The 14,840-nt window shown below is 45.1% G+C and overlaps 1 protein-coding gene across 3 annotated transcripts in view; it reads right to left on the bottom strand.

Annotated features, from left to right (window-relative positions):
- LOC147578935 (uncharacterized) overlaps positions 1 to 8,729 on the bottom strand; it is a 175,251-nt gene extending 166,522 nt beyond the window's left edge. For all 3 annotated transcript variants that reach the window (XR_015253377.1, XM_086712464.1, XM_086712466.1), the window contains exon 1: positions 8,539 to 8,729. The gene's annotated coding sequence lies outside the window, so the exon portion shown is untranslated. The remainder of the gene's footprint in view (positions 1 to 8,538) is intronic.
- Positions 8,730 to 14,840: the final 6,111 nt, after the last annotated feature.

Raw genomic sequence — 14,840 nt, forward strand, 5'->3', positions numbered from 1 at the left:
CTTCGGGAAGTCGCTCACCTTCCCTGAGCCCGTGTTTCTTTATCTGTCTACAAGCTTATCAAAGTTTATCTTCCACAGCACATGTGAAGATCAAGTGTAAAAATGGAAGAAAAAGCATACTATGTCATTCCAAGTGTGAGAAACAACATGGTCAATAGTACCTACTCCTCTGCGGATCTCAATTTAAATCAACCATTGTGTGTCATCACTGAATTAAAGACTCCAAAAAGAAGCATTTTAGGGCTCTACCCCCAAGATTCTCTCAAACAGCATAAGAAACTTATCCCAGAAACATCTAGGCCCCACTAAGTCACCTCATTAAAAAAAAAAATGGCCTTGAGCTAGCCAGAAACGACCCTCCATGCCTTTCACGGGTACCAAACCCTCCCTACAATTTCTGCAAGTTGCTGATAGGTAAGCTCTCCCTGCTACTTTGGCCCACCCACTCCTGGGTCACCCAGGATGCCATGGGTCCATGAGAGAGCACCCTGCCCAGTTCCACAGAAATGCCTCTTGCCTCTAGAATTTCATCTTGACTGAAGATTTGGAAAATCCCGGGGAGAGGAAACACTGTTTTCTGCCACACTCTGGTTGCCCTTCCGCATTCCCTCTGCTACAACCACAGTCCTGTCCTCATATTATATAAAGTGTCCTATCCACCTCAGCCCTCCCAGGCTCAGCATCTGCTGCTGAAGAGAAGGTACCAAGACATATTTTCAACACACAGGTTTTACCCGATAGGAATTCTCATGTCAGAATCTCAGCAGGTGACTCCCAGATCCAGTGGAGTATGGAGGCACCAGCCTGGGAACAGGGATCTGGGTGGGAATAGGAACGGCACCCACTCCAGCCTCCTTGGGACCACCTAGCCTAAGAAAAGGAAATCTCTATGGGGTAGCACCTGGATCTACTAAGGTTTGCAACTGGGTTTAGAGTCGGGGTCTCAGCAAACAATTCAGGGTTGCTTTGCCTTGTTTTGTTCTGTAAACATTTATTTCCATAGAGACCTATCGTGGAGGGGTTCGAGTCCAAATGAACCCCGGACCTGACACGATCCTACCTTCATCCCCATCTGCAACACCATCAGCAGCACCTCATTTTGACATCCCTCCTCTGAGAGAGAATCCTAAAAAAGACAAAGACAAAAGAACCACGCGCTCCCCACTGTCCATGAAATCAGCATTCCTAAGGCTTGAGTAGAAACGGTACACCCTTGACAGGCATTCCTCAGGAAGCCCTCTCCAGAACAGGCTCTATGCATGGGGCATGTGGAGACCTGACTACGAGGGGAAAAAAAAGTAAAAAGCACCAAAAAATTTTCATTTAGGGAGGTTGATTTTTAAATGGAAAATTCTTAACCTTTTGGCTAAACTACATAAATTGATTGCAAATGCCCCGTTCGGAAAGAAAAAAAAATCTGTGGAGAACCAGTACATATTTCTATCCCCAATATGCTGCTTCAGCCACCCTGTCAGGTCACATTGGACCAAATAAGGAGAAAAAGAAATACAACATCTTTGGAAAGAAAGCTGAGAAGGCAAGGGGGGCCTGGGGGGGGGGGGGGGGAAGGCTGAGGTAGAGGGAGAAAACTGGGGAAAATTGGAAGTGACAGAAGTTTCCAAAGAAAGAGATTAAGATAACAGAAGCCAATGCCAGGACTGGCGTGACAGCGAATGAGGTAGCCAGGCTGATGAGCAGGAAACAGATCCCTGGTCCTCTCCTGGAGGGAAAGATGTGCTGATAGAGGGCTATGGCTGCTCCGAGGATTAAAGATAAATCTCAAGGTGTGAAGAACTCGTGGGGAAAACGAGGTATCAGGGGCTCTGTTTCTGGCAATACCCAGTGGTGAGGGGCATATCTGGAAATGTGGTGGCCAGATGTGGTGGCCAAATTCCCACCAGGAGAGGGGAGGTTGAATGTCAGCCCCAGCCAGTGGGATTTCTACTTGGGCAGAGATGAGTGACCTCTCTCCCTTTGAGGGGTGGGAATTTGTCCACCTGCTCCTCTGGTCGGTGGTGTGGAGGCCCTGGCCATCAGGAAGGCCAGTGGGAGCAGAGCCGCTGGCAATCTAGAATAAAATCGAAGACCAAGTGAAGGGGAGGACCATGGCCAAGTGGACAAGCAGACATCTGGGGCTCTCTGCCCAGCACACCCTGACATGGGGTCCCTGGGACACCAGGACTGGCTGCAGAGCTCACCTGCCAGGCACTTCCTGGACTGGCCAGGCAGAACATCCAGGTGAAAAGTCATAGGGCCAACCCCACCTGAGTTAGGAGGAAGACTGCTGGATCTAGAGCACCTCACGGATTGTTCCATGCTGGCCAAGCTTGTCAACCTGTTTCCCTCAAATTTCATCTCCTTCATTCATTCCTTCATTCCCTTCATTCATTCTACATACAGAGCAGACCCTGCTTCAGATTTCAGGCTCCAGAGCCAGGTAAAACTGGATTTTCCCACAGTTCTCCTTGCTAGCTCTGTGCCCTTGGACAGTCACACCACCTCTCCGTCTCTGTTCTCTCCTCTGTTGCAGGGAGATAATAAAAAAATATCTCAATGAGTCGTTGTGAGGATTAGATGAGACAAAGTATTCTGCCCAAAGCCTGAAGAGGGTAAATGCTTAGTAAACGGTAACTTTTGTCATAATAATAATAATTATTATTATTCTTTCTGTTAATTATTTCATTCATGTAGGAGTTGGGACTGTTTCTTCCTCACTAACGATGATTCTTTCCATGTAGGAAAGATCCTACTTCCCTCCTTTTCTCTCTGTCCCCTCATTCACTGACCCTCCAGGAGGAGAAAGTGATATTTTTATTCTGGTGAGTTTGGAAAGAGAAATCAGACACCTGACACCCCAGCTCCTTTCTTTTCTCTCTTTTCACTGTTGGGAGTGAGCCTGTCTGCAGAGAACATGTTCCTCATGGCCTTCTGTACAGGACATTTCACAAGGGACCGTACAGAGCTGCAATGACCGAGGAAGGTGAGGTTGAGGACTCAGTAGCAAACAATGCACCAATCCACAAATACAAGCTACATTTTACACTTAATCAGTAACGAAGATGGTAGCCTAGTTCTGTCTCCAAGTCTTTTGTTTTCCTTCTTCATCAGTCCATAACTGGTGAAAAAGAGAGGTGCTAATTATGGGGTGTCCCTCAAATCCCAATAATTATAAGTAATTATGTGCATATACGTAGCCGAGATTTGGCCCCACCAGTCCAACAAAACAGTTCAAAGGAAGCATTGAATTCAAATCTATAGACTTTTTTCTTCCCTGGAATCCCACCGGCACCCCCATCAACATTCCAGAGATTCGATGATCCTGTGACTTCCAACAGAAATTTACAGTTTCATTATAGAAAAGACCCAAAGACCTTGCCCATTTACCCTTCTCAACCCACTTCCCCCCCCCCCCCCCCGCCCCGCCTCACCTTGGAGCCAAGGTTAGCAGTTTTCGTTACCATTGCTTGCTTTTTTGTTTAGATCATCCTTCCCTGCTGAATTCCAGATCCTTATCCAGGCCCTGGTGCAGGAAAGGACTTCTTTTATGTGGTTTTTCTTTTTATGGGCTTCTAGGGCTGAGCTACCTTTGGTAAACTAAGAGCGCCTTTGACTCCCTGGCGATCACGAGGGTTTCGTTTGTGTAGGCTGACTCTTGTTTGGGAACAGTGATTGCAAGCAGAGAGACGCTGAGATTAGGGGGACCAGAGCATTCCAGCTCAATAAATCCATCCCCTTTTAATTGTGTCCCTGTCAGTCAACATTCTTCCAGAGACTGGAGGGCAAGAGGCTTGTTAGCAGTGTGATCCCTCACCCCTCTTTGTGTGCTGATTGTCAATCAGATTAAGCTACCGCTAGGAGAGGCTGTTGCAGGGGCTATGGTGTGTGTTCCCATCATAAGAAAGAAACCACATGGAACATCGGTATTCGTGGCTCCAACTGGGAGCTTCTGAAAAATTTCAACCTGGGTTTCAATCTCTGTGCAAACAACTAAATTCTTGACTCCAGTTGGTGTTGGATAATCTGAATTGCCTTTATGGTAAAAAAATTATTAAATCATTGGCTGCATTTTCCAAGTAGCCTCCAAAGACCATTAGACAATAAAGCGTCTGACAATTGCACTTCTCTTTCCTCATGTAAGAGCTGTTCCTGCCTCTCTTGTTCTTCCGGCAACATGCTGTCAATAGGTTCACACCCACAAGATGAATGAAGAGCTTCGTCATGTTATTAGTCTTAACCAAATAACTCACAACAGCTAAAGATTTCAGGATACTCAACAGTGTTTGGTCTGTTGTTTTGTTTTGTTTCTCAGATTTCAACGTGCATGGGAATCACTTGAGAGTCTTGTGAAAATGTGGATTCTTATTTCAGGAGTTCTGGGGAGGACCCCAAAGTCTTTTTAACAAGCTCCCAGATGATGCTGATGCTGCTGGTCTGGGGACTAGACACTGAGTAGTAAGGATCTAGACTTAATTCACACACTCATCTGGATTATGTTCAAGATTGTTAACATTATCTCCTTAATCAAGGCTCTGTAGTCTTGCGGACTTGGACAAGATATTTAAACTTGATGATGAGCCCACTTTCCCTATCAGCATCTCAGGATATTATGCTTGAAAGTACTTTGAACAGTTCCTCGCCCTGAGTATGCATTTGATAAATGGTACCATCTATCAACATCAGCATCCATATGAGGACTGGGCAAAGTACAGCCCACAGCCAAATCTGTCCTGCTGCCAGTGTTTGAAAATAGTTTCATCAGAACACAGCCACACTCATGTATTTCCAGACTACATATGACTGCTTTTGCACTACAACGGAAATCTTGAGAAGTCGCAACGGAGACCATGCAGAACACAAAGCCCAACATATTTACTATGGAAACTTCCATTTACTATGGAAAAGTTTGCCAACCTCTGATCTATCTCATTTTATTCAAAAATAAAAATTTACTGAGCACCTGTTATGTATCAGGTAGCAGGCTGCACCATGGCAATAATAAAAAGTTTCTTCCCCTGAAAGATCTCAGTGTAATGAAGTAAATATTTCATTAATCCCTGTGATCTCCCCACACACACTTACCTCCCGTCTTATTAACCCAAAGCTCCAGATCATGGGGGCACCTGGGTGGCTCAACCGATTAAGCGCCTGACTCTTGATTTTCAGCTCAGGTCATGATCTCATGGTTCCTGAGTTCGAGCCCCATTACAGGCTCTGTGCTGACAACTGACAGTCCTCAAGTTTGACATAATAATGATAATAAAAATAAAACCAATAGCTAATGTTTACTGAGGGCCAATTATAGGCACTATGTGGAGAGCATGACCACAATCAATCACCAGCTATGAGGTAGGTAACCTCTGTTTTCTGCATGCACCCACATAAAGGGTGCCTTCAAAAGGCATTGTCTCACAGTGACATAAGGCATAAGCTCCACAGTCAGGATTCAAACCTAGTTCTGCTGACACCAGGACCCACAAAACAGTCCTATACTGTGAATATCAGACAGTTAGTGGGCTTTCAATAAACATTTGAGTTACTCTTGCAAATGGCACATATCACCCCAACACCAAGCAACAAACCATTTATCAGCATTAGCATCCCACTCGGATCAGCAAAAGTTTCCCAGGCCCTTGGTTTGCCAGCAACAGATGAATCGATCACAATGTTCTTTTGACATCTGCTCCCAAACCAGAACAAACCAGAAACTGAAGGCAGAGGATGGCCGAAGCTACTCAGTAGGGTGTGTGGCCTAAGGTGAAAAGCGGGCAGAGACTTTGGGTTCTGATCCTGGTTAATAAACATGCTTCCACCTAAAGCCTGGGCCTTGCCTCTGAAAACACGCAATTAATGGTAGCTGTGAGGGTTATACACAAGGTTGCATGATGACAAGTGGCAAAGCCAAAGAGAATGGAATTAAAACCTCAGGCAAATTCTCTCTTGGGACCTGGTTCCTCTTCTGTACATTGAGGTCTATGGCAGGGCCAATTTTGTAGCTCATTGTGGTGATTAATTGACACAGGGGATGTCACATGTATGGCAGGGACAGTACGACCATGTAAGCCCACAGTAAGTGCCATTTATTATTCTGTTCATGACCCCAGCACTGCCTGTAGCTGGTAGGCCAGCACCAAATGTTACTTCAACTCCCCCTTAATTTCCCCAATGGAAACCTGACTGGAGACATAGACAATAAGTTCTTCCCATCACGAATCAAGCCTTTAAATCTTTTTAATGAATTTTTTGCTTTAAGTCTGATTTTATGGCAAGAGAAAGTAGGTTTCCTCTAAGGGACAATAAATCAAAAATATGTTGTTGCATGTAACACAAATGCTTGACTCACCTCTTCCTCATTGACTTACATTCTCACTTAAACATGCTTTACTTTCATTGCTGGTTGATCTTTATTCCATCAGCAAATCTTTACTGAGCACCCACTATGTGTCTAGCACTGTTCTCCATGCTGCAGATACACAATCAAACAAAGCAAACAGCAGGCTACATCCACAGAGTTGATGTCCTTACAGGAAAGACAGACAACAAACATGTGAACAAGTAAATAAATCACACAGCTTCTCCTTGTGGTTAGCGCTCTCAGAAAAATAAAGCAGGTTTGTGCAATAGCAGCTGGGGGAAGGGGGGGCGGTTAGATTGTGTGGTCATGGAGACTCTGAATCATGGGGAGAAGCAGAACATGGAAAGATAGGAAACAGCCCTTCAGGCCAGCAGAATGGCCATAGCAAAGCCCATGGGGTGGGGAAGAACTCAGTCTGTCCCAGAAACACACAGGTGAGATGGGAGAGCAGAGGTGGACTAGGAGTGAGAGACAGGGACGCGGTCTCAGAGGACCACTGGGGCTACGGGAAAGAGTGCCACTCTTGCTCCAAGTGTAACGAGAAGCCCCTTGAGGATTTTAAAGTAGGAAAGGGGTGTGCCCTGATTTTGCTTTTAGAGCAATCCCTTTGGTTCTATGCAGAAATAGTTTGTTCTGTTTTCTAAATCTGTGATCATTTGCCCTTGAGGAGTTCACAGCTGAGTGGGCAAGAGCTAAGTTCATTGAAAAGAAGCAAGCACAGGGCACCATGGATGCATGGAGAGGAGGATCCTAACCCAGTCTAGGGTAGAACAAGACTAGGAACACCTGTGGAGGAGATCTCAGATGAGCCAAAGAACAGTGAAAAGGAGGCAGACAGATAAAGTGGAGGGAAGGCATTCCAAGCAAAGGGGTCAGCCTAAGCAAAGGCCGGGAAGCGAGAACAGCATAGCAGGCGTGGGACGTGAAAGGCAAGTCCATGTCGCTGAAGTGTGAAGTTCATGGCATGGAGGGGTGATAATATTTTCCAAACAAAAACTCAGGATATATGGCTCCAATGAGGTGGAATGTTCCAAATCAGGAATGTCTCAGAAAATACCAATGATGATGTCACCAAAATACTAGGTCATTAGGGCCCAATCTACCACCTGCATCTTCTACATACTCCTGTCCCCACGTGCCCCTCAACTCCTTACTCAAAACCACCAGAAACAAAACTCACCATGCAAGGTTCTTAGAGACCTCTCACATTTACCCTAGTAGTATTTATAACCGTGAAAAAAAAAAAAAAAAAAAAAAGTGAAAATAAATAAATAAATAAATAAATAAATAAATAAATAAACCGTTCAATAGGAGAATGGTTAAATCAATTGTGGTACATTCAAATACACTATGCCATCCTATTAGACTTTATTTCACAATAATATTATGAGAAAATATTCACAACCTAAAATTATTTTCAGTAAAGCAAGTATATTCTGTATATTCAGAGTGACTTCTATTTATTTTTAAAAAAATAAGTCTTCATATATCTGGTAATGTCATCATAGAATATGATCACAGAAAAAATACAAATAAGTAACAAGTAAATAGAATGTCATCATAGAACAAGTAAATAAAAATAAATTGTTAAGTTCTCTTGGTTTTTTTTTAGTCCTACACTCATGCATAGTCTGATTGATATTTCCACAGTGCAAGTCTTATCTGGCCTGCCTAAAACCCTTCAGGGTCCAAATTCTTTTATCATGGAGCCCAAAGGCCAATATCAGGTAGCCCCTCTCCAAACCCTGCCCCTACTTGTCACTTCTCACCTTCAGACCTTTGCACATGCCATCCCTTCTGAAATACTCTTCTCCATTTCCTTTGCCTGTTTGACTAGCTCTGCTCATCCTCAAGATGCAACTTAGATGTTACTAACTGTAGGCAGCCCTTCTGACCACCACCATGACCGACATCCCTCCTATATGCTCCCATCACACCCTGGGCTTTCCCCAGAGCACTTCTCACATTGTATTGTAATTGTTGGCCTATTCATTCCTATGCTTCACTGGAACATAACCTCCATGATGGCCGAAACCATGTCAGTCTTATACATAGAAAAAAAATCTGTATTAGTTATTTATTGCTGTATATCAAATTACTCCAAAGTGTGGTAGCCTAAAACAATATTTATTATCTATTTCACACAGTTTCTAAGCATCAGGAAACCAGGAATATGTTAACTATACCATTCCAGCTCAGAGTCTCTCATGAGGTTGTCATCCAGATGTTGGTGTGGACTGCAGTCATCTGAAGGCTTGACTGGGGCTGGAGAATCCACTTCCAAGATGGTTCACTCATGTGGCTGTTGGCAGAAGGCCTCAGATTTTCTACATGCATATCTTCTTTAGGTTGCTTGAATTTCTTCATGACATGGCAGCTAGCTTCTCCCAGGGAGAGCAAATATAGAGAGAAAGCAGAGACATAATAGAAATTCAACATCTGTTTCAATCTCCATTTTATATATAAGAAAACCCAGAGAATTCAGGTACTGTGTCCAGGGTCACACAGCTGGTTAGTGTCAGAGGCGAGATTTGAGCCAGGCAGCCTGGCTCCCGAATGCTTGCTCTTAACCATTGTGTTATACTGGCTCTCTAGGCCAATTAGTACACATTTGCTGGATAAGGGAAACTATCTGCTAGGAGCCATGTAATATATGTTTCCCCAGATTAGCTCATTTTGGTTCATCCCTACTATGTGTCAAGCATTGTGCTAGACACTTCAGGAGACATTTCAATCATGCACACATCACCCCCAAGAAAAATCCCAAGATCCCAGGGCATCCATAGCTTGAAAGGAGAAAGGCAGCCAAAATCCTTTGGCCTCAGAAAGCTGGTCTCCTGATTCAGCTTCATGGGAAGGGCCAGGTTTCTCCAGGGAGATCACCTGAACAAAATTATCTCAGGCCCTTTGGGCCAGTAGCTCAGTATCACCACTGCTGACTAAGGCAGCCTGCTTACCCCTTACCACCTCCACCCCAGGAGAGGAGGCTGGGGCCTGGGTTTACAGGGTAAGACTGACAGCTGCAGTTTGGACCTGATGATTTCACTGAAGAACCATTCTACAGCTGCCTTCCCCAGGCTGAAAGAGATCTTGGAGGGAGACCGCTCAGCAGTGAAATCACCACCGTGGCACCACACACAATGGCACCCTTGTAGGATGTAGCTTGTGATCTCATGGGTCCAGAAACACTGAGCCAGAATCCCTGCCCCAGCCCAGCCCTACCCAGGTGCAGCCCAGTACAGCCTACAATGTCCATGAGCTGGTATTAATCTTTTCCTTTAAGCCCAAGCTTGGAATAGACAAGAAGAAACCAGCAATATTCTCTGTAGAAAAATTTTTCAACTCTCTCAAGTTTAGTAGCATAAGAGGAGAACTTTGAATGTTCTTTCACTGAATTACTCTTTGTCCTAATTTGAAGCTAGGGGTTCTTCATATTCCAATGCACCATACATAACAGAAGACAATTGTTTATTCTTTTATAAAACATTTTCCCCACCTTATACAGTGAGGATTTAGACACACACAATACAGTAAGATGACATGAATGATGTCAGTGTGAAAGAAGAGGAATCAAGATTAGAGCATTAAACGGAGTAAGAAATGAGGCAAATACAGAAAATGCATACTGTGGAGTCGTTTACACTTGGTGTGCAGGGCTGTACTTTGGCTCTGAGATTCCTAGCAACCAAACAGAAGAAGGGAACCTAATCAAATAGGCAAACGACGGTGCTCAAAACAATTTTGCCTATATATTTTACTTCAATAGATTTTTTTTGCAAATAATAGTGTTTGTGATATTAAAACCAGAGCCAGTTGCTCAAGAAAAACAGTTACCAGAAAGAAATTTATTGTAAGATTTATCATAAAGGGAATGTTAAATGAGGTAGTGAATAATATCCTTATAAAAATCTCTTGGTGCAAACCAACAGTATGACTTTAAAAACCAGGGGCTGGCAAGCTATAGTCCATGAGCCAAATCTGGCCCTCGACCTGTTTTTGTAAATAAAGTTTTATTGGAACATATATATGCTCATTGGTTTGCATATTGTCTATAGCTATCTATAGCTTTGCACTACAAAGGCAGAGTTTAATACCTGCAACAGACTTTACAAAGCCAACACACTTTTAGGTGACCCCCCCATGAGTTACAACCTTGTATAATATACCCTCCCCTTGAATATGAGTGGAACTGTGGTTTGTTTATAACCCACAGATTACCGCAAAAGTGATGGGATATCACTTTCTTGGTTGCATTACTTTAAAACTCTGTTTTAGCAGACTGGAGAGACTCTCCTACCAGCCTTGAAGAAGCAAGCTTGCATTGACATGAGCTTCCTATGAAGAGGGCCATATGGCAGGGAACTACAGGTGGTCTTGGGAGCGGAGGCCTCAGTCCTATGACTGCAAGGAACTCAATCCTGCCAATAACCATGTGAACCCACTTGACTACAGCTTTATGAGATCCAAGCAGAGGATCCAGCTAAGCCATGCCCAGACCCTGCTGTACTGTGTGTCGTGTACAATCGCCAAGTTTGTGATAAACTGCTCTTCAGCAGAGAAAACTAATACACCGTACAGCTCGCCCAACCTAAAATACACGGCCATTTACACAAACAGTCTGGCCCTTTACAGAAACATTTTTTGCTAATCCTTATACTACAATAGAATTCAGAAAAAAATTATTTTATGAGAAGTGTCTGGGGTTCTCAGAATACATCTTGATAGAAGTAATAGGAATGTTTAGAAGCCCCATTCGGGGCCAGCATTGCCAGGGTAATTGACATTGACACACGGTGCAGCTGAGCAGGACCCAGCAAGGCAACTAAATCAAGTAGAGGACGTTGGTGGCAAGGAACAGAAGGTGACTGTGGCCAGTATACGCAGGAAAGGAATTTATCTGAAGTTTATCAGGTAAGTCACAGAGTCAGAGGAAACACTGGCAATCCGTTCTCAAAAAAGGCAGCCACCAGGACAGCAGTAGGGGTCTAAACAGCAGAAACGACTCACTGCCTCAGCAGGCCTCTGCTACCGGCACAAAGGCACCCTACAGGTTGGGTTACATTTCGGGCTTCACTGAGTTCAAAATTCAAAGTCCCAGGAGAGAGAGAGAGGATTTGAGTGGCTGAGGAGGGACAGGCGCTTTGATTTCACTCTGCATGACTGCACAAGGGCAAGGAGAGATGCTTCTTTTTACAGGGAATCAGGATGTTCAAGCTAGAAATGGAGGGAAAGTTGCTGAGCAGCCAGAGCTGGCCACAGCTGCTGACTGGCCTCCGGGCCCCCGCTCCCTAGCCACTCATACATCCCCTGGGAGGGTCTTCACTACATTTGTCCTTGGGAGTGACACCTGCCTGCCTGGAGTATAAGCTGCATGGGGCAGAGACGGGGTTCGCCTTGTTCCCCATGGTAACAGCAGTACATAACAGGTTCCCAATACACAGTGGGTGCCCAAGAAAGATGGCAAGTGGATGAATGAAGAGATTAATGAATGAATGTTCAGACGCACTAATCTCTGAACCACTCCATCAAATCCTTATCTGGAAAGATCTATATCCATCCCCTACTCTCTCCTCTCCCCTCTTCAAGAAATGAGAAGAGCCTTACTTCTCTCTCCGTTAGGTCTTTCTCCATGGGCCTCCCTTTCCCCCAGGGGCAGAGTTGTCCAGCAGACTCACTCTTTCTACAACTAGCCTCTGGTAAGTGCTGTTTATTTAGGAAAATAAATATCCATGATACAGATATGCCTGTGTTGTTCTCCTCCCTGTAAAGTGGTTGTGAAATACTGTAACATTGTTGCAGTCAACATGCAGGCAACATTCATGCTGCCTCAAACAGAAGATGGCTTGAACTGGGGGGTGGGAGGGTGGATGAAGAGAGAAGGGGCTGCTACAAGGAACTACTTCAGAGACTAATGGTTCTTGAGCCTCCAGAAAGTCAGGAGCCTTGCACTGGCCAACAGTAAACAGAGAGAGCCTTGCTCAGTGAGGAACCAAGCCTCAGACAGAGGTACGGAAAGCAGCACCAAATTCAGCTCCATTATCCATGCATTCATGCATGCATTCGTTCGTCATACATTTATTGAGCACTTAGTATTTGCTGTGCACAATTCTAAGGTGCTGGGAATACAACAATGGAGTGGCTACTTAGACTCTCCGCTCACAGAGCTACAGGTCAATGGCAAACACAGACAAGAGGCCAGACGGTTACAGCTGCAGGAGCACAGACACAGGGGATTTCGCTGGATGCGGGAAACCAGGGAAGGCTTCCTGGAAGATGTGACACCAAAGTTAGACCTAGAGGAAGAGTCTCAGTAAGCACACACGTCCCATATCTCACAATAAACTAATGCAGGATAGGCTGTCAATGGCACACACACGTGCCATGCACACTCCCACCCCCCTCTCCTGCTTCCGTGGCACAGTACATCAATCATGGCACTCTGCCACTGAGCCAAGGCATGGCCTCGGAATCCTTTTGAACACAGAACTGCAGGCAGCCACTACCAATCCCTCAGAAATGGCATGGGAGAGGGGTGCCTGGGTGGCTCGGCCAGTTAAGCATCTGACTCTTGATCTCAGCTCAGGTCTTGATCTCACGGGCATGAGTTCAAACCCTGCATTCGGCTTCATGCTGGGTGTGAAGTCTACTTTTAAAAAAATTCTTAAAAAGAAACAGAAGAAGAAATGGCATGGGAGAGCCAACCCACAGGAGCCCTCACTTGGTGTAAGGGAGAGAGGGCTGGACCTAGGGTCAAAGGATCAAGACTGTAGGTGACCCTAGGGGAGCTGTGGCCCATGAAAGCTACAGAAAGGGGCTCCCCTGCAGAGCCAGGAGAGGAGAAGTCAAGGAGGATGGTAAATTGTGCCATCAGGCAAGCGCCTATGGTGAAGAGAGACAGAGATGAGGGAAGGGTAGCAAGACCAGATGATTGTCAGGATGTCGGGCTGTGGGTCAGGGCTCAGCGGGAAGGCTGTGACCAGCCAGAGGCGGGGGTTTCTGCCACAATCGTAGCTCTGGGGGGAAGGTGTGGGGTCAGCCCCACAGCATGAAGAAACCATGCCTGATAAGAGATCCAGCTCTACCTCAAGTCAGCTGTGTGACCTTGAGCAAGTTACTTCCCCTCTCTGAGTCTCAGGTTCCTTACCCACATAATGATGGTAACCACTTACCTCATCAGGCTGCTCCAAGCACCCATCAAGACAAGATTTTAACTGCAAAAGTCTGCACAAACAGAAAGCTTGTCACAACGATCTACTAGCTGGGAAAGTTCCTTGACCTCTCAACGCCTCCATCAGCTCACCTTCAAAAATAGGAGTGATAACACTCACTAACACTTATATTGCATTTTTTATGTGTCAGGTATTCAGGCATTTTTCTGAAGACTTTCCTGAGTTAATTCATGTGCTTCTTACACCAACCCTCAGAAATAGATGCTCGTATTGCCCATAAGGCTCTGAGGCACAAAGAGGGGAAGTAACTTGCTCAAGGTCACACAGATGGTAATGGGCAAGGTCAGGACTCACATGCAGTACTTGGGGCTCCAGAGCCTGCATTTACAACTACCCTATGGCACAGGCCTCTGTAGGGCTGTCGTGTGGCTCTAATGGATTAATGCACAGAAAGCACCTGAAACATCGCCTGGTCCCTGGTGAGCACTAAACAATCTTAGCTATTATTAGTATCACTAACCGGGAAGTCAAAGACATCCTTTATTTCGGGGACAGGTTGTCATCATGGAACTTTTGGCAGAGTTTCTGGAGGTGAGGTATTTTTGGAAGTTGGAAGCATTGAAGGAAGGTGAAGGAAGGTGAAGCTGGCCTTCCAAGAAAAGTGCCATCTTGCTCAGCAGGAGAAGGGAAACTGGAATCAGCCACTCATTCCTAAAATAGAGTAAGGGTCAAGGCTTAGTAGATTAGTTCTGACTCCACCAGCACATTAAAATCCCCTGTGGATGGATTTCTTTTAATGCTGAAGGCCAGACCCCATGCCTGACTTCTAGAATCTCCAGGGCTGATCTCCAGCATGGATTTTTTTTTTTTTTTTAATTTCAAGCAATTATAATGTGTAGTAATGTGCTGATTGGAAAGGACAGTTATTTCAAAGTGCTTGAGGTCCGGAGCCTGAGCTTCATCTTTTCTCAGTCTATACAAAGACAATCCACAATAAAGCCAAAATCAAGGTCTTTGGCCAAAATCCAACAACTTCAGATGTTCTAGAATGCACTAGAATGTACTAGAAATGACAATGCTCTAGAAAGATGCACAAGAATGAAATCTTCACAGCATGTGGTCCAGTGGCTTTTCTGTGCTCCTCCTCCACATCTGCCCTCCCTGCTCCAAACTGCAGCTGTTCTGTAAGCCAACAGCACACTTAGGCTGTGGGGCTGTCCACCTCCCAATTTCTAGTCACCACCTCAGTGGGGGTGGCAAAGCCTGGACAGCCCAATGAGTCAGCCAAGCAGTAAGATGGGCTCTTATTTCCAAGCATG

This window comes from Puma concolor, chromosome B4 (genome assembly GCF_028749965.1).
Source record: "Puma concolor isolate L17-30 chromosome B4, mPumCon1.1.hap2, whole genome shotgun sequence".
Taxonomy (NCBI): Eukaryota; Metazoa; Chordata; class Mammalia; order Carnivora; family Felidae; genus Puma; species Puma concolor.